The sequence below is a fragment of the Galeopterus variegatus genome, unplaced genomic scaffold (assembly GCF_000696425.1).
Source record: "Galeopterus variegatus unplaced genomic scaffold, G_variegatus-3.0.2 Scaffold1201, whole genome shotgun sequence".
Classification (NCBI taxonomy): Eukaryota; Metazoa; Chordata; class Mammalia; order Dermoptera; family Cynocephalidae; genus Galeopterus; species Galeopterus variegatus.
The window spans coordinates 398,160-408,008 of NW_007727312.1; the positions used below are offsets into that span (position 1 = coordinate 398,160).

The window sequence follows — 9,849 nt, forward strand, 5'->3', positions numbered from 1 at the left end:
TATCATATTGCACCGGGTTCATAGAATCTTGTAGGGAGGAACGTCAACCAATTGATCTTTATATCTCTAGGATCTAAAAAACCAAAGTAGGTGCTCAGCGACAGTGTTCCAGCACATTGAACAAGCACGACTTTTGGAATTAACCTAAAGCAACTTAATTTTTATTTTCCACTGAACTTTTGAAAATATACTGTATGGGTTGGTTCTTTCCTATCCCTGAATTAAAACTTGGGCAGTTCCATTACTTTTCCTGCTCCTTTTTAGATAAGAGACATTAATAATTAAAATATCCAATCCTGTATAATACTTAAAATTTGGCACCCAACTTAAAATTTAGGCTTTTCTCTCTCCTTCCAGTTTGTGCCTGCTGTAGATAGGGAAGCCTACATTTAGGGGAAGAGTGTGCCCACGTCTCTCTTTCCCTGACTTGTTTGTTTGTTTAACCCTTACATCTTGCCCATCTCAGTTTCTAACCCCTCCAGGATTAGACAGTAGGATGAGCAATACGTTTTACTTTGTTGGTACTACTGTAAGCTGCCATCAATTTCTCTGCACCTGACAGGTATTAAAAGCTGACTCCCTCTCTCATGGGCACTTTTGTGGGTTTGGAGGGACAAACCTCTATTTTTGAGAATTTCTCAACTGCAGTTCCTTTGACTAACTAGCTATTTATCCTAATTCCAGAAAGATCTTCAACTTTTCCTTGCTGAAGTCTACTCATCTCTCTGAGTCCTACCTTGGTCAGGTCCAGGGATGACCCCTGGCTGGCTCTCTCTTTCTGTCTTTTTTTCCTGAGTGTTACAAATCTGATTTGCAGGAAACATGCATGCTTTCTTGGCCCTGACAAACTCTGGGAATATAAGCCCATTCCAACAAAGCATTAATGTCTCTTTCTGCCTATCATATTTTTCTGGTGGAAGACAGACATTACTGCATTGTGACCACCTAAACTCCAGGGAGCTCTTGAAGTCATTAAAGGCCCTTCCCCTAGTCTTTGGGTGAAGACACACTTCTCTTCCTCCTCAGTGACTGAAGTCCTCACAGCACTCCAATAACTCCATTCAAATATCCTCTTCAAAATCCCTTTCCCAGTCTTCACTCAACTCTTTTAGGCCCTTGATATGAATAAGATTTTGAGGAGTCTAATCAGTTCTCACCCTCCTATGTTTTGTTCAAGTCCTACAGAAGTAGTCTGTCTCTGGTATCCCTTGTCTTAGGATCTGAGGCAGCATTTAAACATAATATTATAATAGCTTAACTAAACTGTTACAACTTGAGTTTTTCTGTTTCTAATTTTCAACCTGCTTCCCTCCTCACCCCAGTCTCCTATTCTTCTCCATTCCACTCCTCAGTTTTGTGTAATCTGCTCTTCACCCACTTTATAACCTCGAGTTACTTGACCCCTGCATAGTCCCTGAATCCTTTGTATCCTTACCTAGCCAACAATGTTTAGCCATTTTACCCGTGCTCTTGCTAGAGACTAGACGAACGAATGTCTTTGTCTTTTCCCTGTGCTTACTTTAGCAATCCCCAATCCTGGTAACCCCTGACATCCTCTTCCTCTGCTTCTGTACCTGGCCTTCTGAATGTTGACTGAAAAGTTCACAAAGCTATATTGATTGGATACACCACAGATTGATACTTTCTAACCTCAGATGGGCCACCTCTGGCTTGGGCAAGTCATTTGTTCACATCTTGTGATTATCTACCATATCCCCAGGATAACATTCCATTCAGTATCTCAGGAAGCTGCAACTGCAATAATAGCAGACACATTTTTGTAAGATATATCATCAAGCTTACTGGCACCTGACATAAAATACTTCTTATAGAGTAAAAAATATTATGCATACAAAAGAAAATCCCACTTATGTCCAAGAAGCTAGTCTTATTACTGAATTATATAGAATTTTATTTCTGACATCCCAAAAAGAGGTAGAAAGAAAGCTGGACTGGACACCCTTATATGTAGGACCAGAACCCCATATTGTACAATATGAAACTTTCTGAACAAGGTCCAATAGACACTTGACATCCACAGAGCAGAAAAGACATAATTACAGTTTTTTTTTCAGCTGGGCCTAAGCTCTCTCCTGCTCTGCTTCCTGTGCAAAAGTACTAGTGGCCTGCAACAGCTGAAAAGCCTTCAAGAACCTGAAGTATTGTCTTTGGCTCCACTCACTCACTGTAACTCATAAGAACTGAGACAGAGACCAATCTATCCAGTGTGCCTGCCTGTCCCAGGAGGACTCTGTTACTCACTCATTTGTGCCTGCTTCTTAAGAAAAGGGACCTAATTAAAAACTGGTTACTCCGTATGGCAAAACATATTCCTGACCATTACCACTACATTTGGGTCTTTGTATACAGTAACTGAAGTAGTATGGTGGTTTCAGCTTCTGAATTACTTATACCCCTAGAAACCAGTTACCCTACTAGAAAGCACCTTGTCTCTTAGAAGCTGACATTCCTGACCCAGACATGCCACCTCTCCTATTCAAGTGATTCTCTATTCACTGAAAGGCTACAAAGACAGGCTTGAACCTAGTCAGAGATGCCACATCAGCCGTGATGGGCTCTGGGAAGAGGCTTCATTATTAATGGCCTGCTGCACCTGCTTTCCCACCTGCACCCTCCTATTGGGAAAGAACATCCACGTGCATACAGTTCAGTCATGCCTCGATGCCCTCCCTAACCAGTGGAGCACGGCAGGTTGTAAAAGTTCACCCCAATCCACTGCTGCCATCAGCCATCTAATGGCCCAAGATTCAGCATGTGGTAAAGCAATGAAGACATCATCATTTGTGTTGCTTTTTCGAGATCAAAGGACCAGCTTGGGAGGCTCAAAGTCTTCCATGTCTACAGCAAATCCTATATATTTCTGGCACCTGTATTATTGACTTCATCTCTGACCTTTCCCTAATCAGTATGCTTACCCCATTCTTATCACAGTTGCTTCCCTCCGAATATATTCTAGTCATCTGCCTATCTCAAGCCCTAGCCTTTATTCCTCCAGAAAATTTTTCAAATATATGTGGATACTTCAAAAATTCATGGAAAAATGGAATGAAAAGATAATACAAATCCTTCCATGAACATTTTGAAGTATCCTTGTATAACTATCCAGATCAGGATGTCTTAAACTACTGATATAATTTCTTTCCTCCTTTTAGAGGGACGTCTTAAAGCAGCGGCTCTCAACCGTAGTTGCAAAATGAAGGGCTTTTAAAAAATACTAATGTCTGGGCTCCACTACCAGAGATTCTGATTTAATTGGTCTAGGGTGAAGCCTGAGCATCAGGGTTTTTTAAAGCTCCCCAGTGACACATCTGAGGATTCTAATGTGCAGGCAAGGTAGAGACCTTGTCTTAAGGCTCTCTAAATACAGATGGATCTATTCTCCATAGAGCATCCACAAGTCAATGGGTAGGTGGCATGCATAACTGTGATCCTTATTTACAAATAGGGAAACTAAGGTTTGAAGAGATTATACAGAATGATTGGCAGACTCAAAAGTCAAATCCAGGTCTGATTCCCAATTCTACACACTTTCTATGACATCATACTTAGATGTCATGCTTTGGGATGTCATGCCTCATGTCTAGAGCTGGATGATCCCACTCCCTAAAACAAGACACCCAGACTTCAAACCAGAAATCCCATTCTATTGCCTCCATGGATTTTTTTCCTGCAACATTTTCCTATGAACTCTACATATATAGCCCAGCTGCCAGTATACTGTGTTGCCAAAATGAAGAGAAGTTCTCTAAAGAGAACTTCTTGGTAGGGGACTATCATGTCTGGCTCTTTACTGAAGTCCTTCTATTTTATATATTCATATCTGGATCCTTCTCCATAACTGCGAGCTTTAATCCCCAGAAATCCCATTCTATTGCATCCATGGATTTTTTTCCTGCAACATTTTCCTATGAACTCTACACATATAGCCCAGCTGCCAGTATGCTGTGTTGCCAAAATGAAGAGAAGTTCTCTAAAGAGAACTTCTTGGTAGGGGACTATCATGTCTGGCTCTTTAATGAAGTCCTTCTATTTTATATATTCATATCTGGATCCTTCTCCATAACTGCGAGCTTTAATCCTGTGGCTTTCCATATTTAGTTTTTCTTACAGATGAAGCTATATTGCTTACCTATCAACCATTCCTTTCTTGGCCCTAGTAAAATTATGTACTCCATTAGCTTTCCTCTGTTTTATACTCCAGACGGTACACAAATTATCGAAATATACTGGCTAAGCTGCATAGAATTTGTCAATATCAAGAAGAACTCTGATACCCAGTGAATTAGGAGGCTAAAGGCCAGAACTATGTACTTTTGTAATGTGCCAGCAACACATCTGAGTACCGTGATAGCTAAATTTCACTATTTCATTCCATGAAATCCACATTTCATTCTGGCTAAAGGGTAGGTTTGGTGGGAAGTAGTAGGGGCCAGGGAACTCAATTGGAAGGAGGACACTTCAGGTGTTGGATGGTACCTTTAAAGATGTTGCAGGACTAAATCCAATGCTTGTGCAGGTGTCCCATGAATCCTGAGAGAGAAAAGAGGTCAGATTAGTCAGATCCCTCAAGACAGTTCCTAAATCCCTGACTTCTGTTACCCGGACTGTTCTTCCCAATTCCAACCTCAGCCCTTGCTCAGGACTATGGCTTTTAGGATCTTCCTTGTTCCACTCACTTTGGGACTTCCCAGTTTCCACCTTTATATACCATGGACTAAATGGGTGGCACTTCTGTCTTTCTGTTTACAAACATGCATAGGTTCACAGCATTTTAAGAAAAACCTCCTCTACTGTCAGCAGTTCTTCCTAGTTTCCCTCTCCGGTATGCTAGATAGTCACTGCTTCCATTTACCTCTCAAATTTTCCCATCTCCTTCCTACTGTATGACCTCAGTTCACACTCACATCCTCTCTTGGTCACCAGCAGAAGAAGAAAAAAAAAAGGTCCTTTGACTCCTCAGATTTATCCCTTTATGTCGCTCCCAGAGTTATCTTTCCAAACTCATCACCCATATCTGTTACCTTTCCAAACCCGTAAAACTCATCACCCTTGTTTTGAAACACTGCTCGGCTCTCCCGCTCCCACCCCCTGACTACTTTATTCGCTGAAACCTCCTCTCACACAGAGTAGTTCACGGCCAGTCTAAAAACGGAAAGAAGGGACAACCATACAAGCTTCTGGAGTTTTGACTGCAAAATCTCGAAGAATGAAGTGTTGTGTACTTGAACCCATCGGATGAACACGACGGACAACCCCTGACGGCCAAATGTGGCTGCCTATCGCTGGGCGGAAAGTTTTGAAGTTTTTGCGCGCTAAAATGATTGGTCACGCGCATGCGCACACATGCCCTTGGGGACCCGGCTTCTCCGCGGGCAGATCTCGCGTTGTTTGGCGAAGGCCGAAGCGTAGAAGTGCTTAAGTGGCGTTGTGGTGCGCGTCCCGCCGCCTCTTCTTTTCTTATTGTTTCTTTGCGGCCTTAATGGTTTAGTGCTGCAGTCAAATAAAAAAAGGTTAGGACTCCGCGGCGAGAACAAATTAGGTTAAAAGAACTAGCCGTCGGCTAGCGGTAGTTCTCTGGGGCCGTGAAACTCTACGAAGGACTTTGCGAGGCCCCCAAAGCCGCACGACTAGTTCTTGAGAAACAAAAGCCCCCCAAGAAAAGTAGAAACAGAAAAAGTCAACCAGTTTTCACTTTGGGACCCAGTGTTTAGTTTTGCATTTTCTCTTCTCACTCAACGGAAAAGCCCATTGGCTGCTAACCAGGTTGCCTCTTGCTGCCATTGCGCCTGCGCAGCGGCTTGTTTACCGACTGGGGCGGTGCGCGCGGTCCCGCTTCCCGCCGCCCGCGGCGCCTTCACGTGCTGCACTGACGTGTGATTCGTAATGAAAGTCATGTTTTCGTCTAGGGACACGGATCGGAGGCTTAAAAAGGAAAGTGTGAGTGTAAACTTGAAACCAGTAAAGATAATGGTAATGTAAAGCTTGAACACTGAGAAGTCTGTGCTTTGGAAAAGCTGTCGTGGAAGATATTTACAATGAATGGAACGAAGATGATAGCACCACTCTAACCATAACTAGGAACTGGTTAGCAGCAACAGCAAAGCAAACTCATAGGTAGTATCTAGGTACTTATTTAAAATACGGACTCTGTTATGGCAAAAATAGATAGAAGTCTAAACCTAAGGCCATTTGCAAACCTCGAGCAATACCTGAATAGTTAAGACTGACTCTTGAGGCAAAGTCAAAAAGGCAGCCATGCAAATTCTGAGCTAAAAAGAGAGACGACCCTAGAAGCATTAGCCAGAAAAAGCGCAAACCACCAAGCAAATTTTTAAAATGGTTTGACGGTCCCTTCAGTTTCAGATGCCTTAGAAGACGATGATGCTTACAAAATGAGAACTGATGAAAAATTGTGTTATGGATATGACTGGATCCATTAGAAAGCAGAGAGAGGCAGGCAAGTTGATTTTTTAAAAGTACCTTTATGGGAGGATTTCTAATGGTACATTTTAGTGCGCTCAAAAAACAACCTTAAATAACTGGTAGATTCAGCCTAAACCTGGATCTGTATCTTAGAATTGGATAAAAGCATAGATGTTAACAATATGGCAATTTTATTGAACTGTTATGTTTTGAATGATGAATTTGAAGACTTTAATTTGTAATTTGTACAAGACATTTTGTACAAGAAAGGTGAGTTTTTTTAGGGAACATGAAATTAAGTAGAGAAAATGTATGAACATATGAGCAGATGGAGCCAAGTTTTGAAGATTCTGCATACCTTCAGCATCTGTCACAGAGAAGCCTTAATCTCAGAAAGATATCCCCTGGATTTTCTTATTTTGTTCACTAAGATAGGAAAATTTAATAAATCTAGTAGTCCAAATACTGACCTTTTAATACATATTTGTACCAGAGTGGGAGCTTTTAAAATCCTGCTCCATTATCTGGAGGTACACTGACTTGGTTGAGGTAGGGTGAAAACCAGTTTTCCAAGCCAGTATTGAACTGGCATTTTCTTTATGAAGAAAAAGAAATGCAAATATGGGTGGATATCTTGTTCACCTTAATGGTTAAGACATACTCACAAAGACAGCTTACTTTGTCAAGGCAAACTATTACTGTAAAACAAACTGAATACTTTTATTGCACGTGAGATAACTAATGATAATTAAGTATGGGAATTGGATAAAGAGTTGATAAAGAACTGTGAGTACTTTGAGACTTCTAGTTCGTTTACATGTGATGAAAATTATAATGTAAGACTGGTAAGAGGTTAAATAAAATATCTTTCTTCAGTGGAAAAAAATCCTTCAATGAGTAAAAGAAACTGACTGGTGGGTTGTTTATCCATTTAGTCTGCCATATGACTCAGGAAATATACTTACCAAAATTTCCACAATCAGTAGCTGAAAAAGTTAACCATACCATTTCTTTGGCCAGCAGTCTGGGCATACGCCCTGTGATTACATTGTAAAGTAGTGAAAAAACTACTAATCATTTGTATCCATGTACTTACGTGAACCTGCGTTCTTGAATTATTGTGACCCCACTACTAAGAGAAATTGCTGAACAATGAATCTGATATGCATTTCCAATTACCCAAACTTGGTTGAATCAACATAGTATAACCTCACTTATTAACTGAATGATTGATAGGATATTTTTTTCATGATAGATAATTTAAAGCATTTTAAAAAATTGAAACACACATATTGGGGCCATATTTCAGTGCTTGCATATGAATCCTTCATGATAAACAAGAGACTTCAAAAAAATTTTGCTGTTATGTATACCTCTGTACCCTTTTAACTTTGAGGGTAATTTGGTAGTCTTGCTATACCTAAAGAAAGAATGTTTGAATCAGAGGGAAGAGCATCTTCAGCAAGGAGGAGATATGGGAGAAAGAAGGGAAAACTTTGGTTGTGAATACTCAAGCAGTGCCCATTGTGCTGATACACACTTCCTTCTGCTAAGGAATCTGTCCCTGCCTCTCTCTACCCCCATATTTGCATGGTTGCCTTCTTCATTCCATTTACATTTCTGATAAGGATAGATACATTTCTGTTCTGTTATCTTCAATGTATTAAAGAATCTTTTATCATAGTCACAAGATGGCTGCCACAGCTTCAAACATCTTGTTCTCATTTGAAATGTTCAAAACAGAAAGGAAAGGGTATGGGCAAAAAAAGCTTTCTCCTTGAGGCCTCTCACTTCTCATACAGGAAAAAACTATTTACTGTATGACATGACAGACTTCTCTTTACATCTCATTGCTCAGAACTATATCACATGACTACCCTAGCTGCAAGGGAGGCTAAGAAAGGAAAGTATGTACAGGGAAAGCAAGTATGTTCTTTAAAATGGTGCACTAACAGGACTCTTAATATTTCCTGTATTATGGGAAATACAGGGTTAGGAGCAAACCACTTAAAACCTATGCAACTTTGTTGCCTTGAGGATGGTAAAAATTACTATGCTAATAAAAAATTCACAACTGAATCTCCACTGGCATTTGCACTCAGTATCACACCCATCCTTTAGGTCTTTGCTGTCCAATATAGTTTTGACTAGCCACATGTGGCTATTGAACACTTAAATGTGCTAATCCAAATTGAGATGTGTTGTAAGTGCAAAATATACACAAGATTTCAAGGACTGAGTGTAAAAAAAAGAACATAAAATGTCTTAATTTTTGTATTGATTACATGTTGAAACATCATTTCAACTGTTTCTTTTTACTTTTACTTTTTAAAAATGTGGCTACTAGAAAATTTAAGTTGCATACATGTCTTCTATTTCTGTTGGACAGCACTGCTTAGGACCTTTAATCTTGGGCCATGTACTTCTTCCCTGGACATATGCCGTCAAGAGCATTTTTTTCCAATTAAAAGCAGTTACATCAAAATTAAAATTCTCATCCAGGATTTTGTTTTCTTTATCAATCAGTTTCACCCCCACAGGAGAAAATGGTGTCACACCTTTATTTACACTTTGCAGCTTTATCTCTTAATGTTATGAAAAGCTTAGAGGTTCTTGAAACCACCAAATAAGCCTCTGTTTGCACTAAATTCCTGCGGAATTTTCTTTTCTCTTAAGGTCTTTATATATAGTTAAGGTTTTCTATTTAATTGTGAGAAGGCTTGCCCCAGACACTGATTGCTTCTAAATGTTAGTGTGCTGGGAAAAATAATGAATGAACCAATGTAATTTCTGAATTATATTGATATTATTTCCCCACTTACCAATTGGACCTGGACTAATAATGACTATATCTGTCATATAAAGTTTTTATTGTGGGAGATGGGATTGCAGTAGGCAAAAGAGAGAGATAATTACAGTCCTGTACAGTATTTTCAAAGAGTTGGTATACTACTATGGGCTATCTTGGGCAGTGTCAGTGAACAACAACAGGGTGATAAGGTGACCCTTCTTGGTTACCTGTCACCGAGTTAACATTAGTAAATCACCTCATTTGATTTACTCAATTACCCTCTTCTCTCAGTTAAAATCCACTGAGTTCTTAAAACCCATTTCAAACCACCTCTTTAGTGAAGTTTTCTCTGATCTCCCCTCTAGAACCTTCATAGCACCATGCTTGTACCCTCTTTTTGTAGCACACCTATTTGGCCTTGTATTTATGTTATTGTCTAATTTTCATATATAGAATAAATCTTCCCCCATTGAAAATAGGAATTTTCAAAATTCCTCTGGTGACTAGCTTTATAGTTCATACAAATTAGGCACATTTAAATATTTGTTTAATTTAATTGCGCTGTATCCTAAAATTATTTAAGTAGTAGAATATTTCTAAAATTTAAATACCAG

At 39.7% G+C, this 9,849-nt stretch overlaps 1 protein-coding gene across 1 annotated transcript in view; it reads right to left on the bottom strand.

Moving 5' to 3' along the window:
• GPR19 (G protein-coupled receptor 19) overlaps positions 1-5,259 on the bottom strand; it is a 41,972-nt gene extending 36,713 nt beyond the window's left edge. The window contains exons 1-2 of the mRNA XM_008575509.1: positions 5,193-5,259; positions 4,498-4,551 (exon numbers count right to left, since the gene is read on the bottom strand). The gene's annotated coding sequence lies outside the window, so the exon portion shown is untranslated. The remainder of the gene's footprint in view (positions 1-4,497; positions 4,552-5,192) is intronic.
• Positions 5,260-9,849: the final 4,590 nt, after the last annotated feature.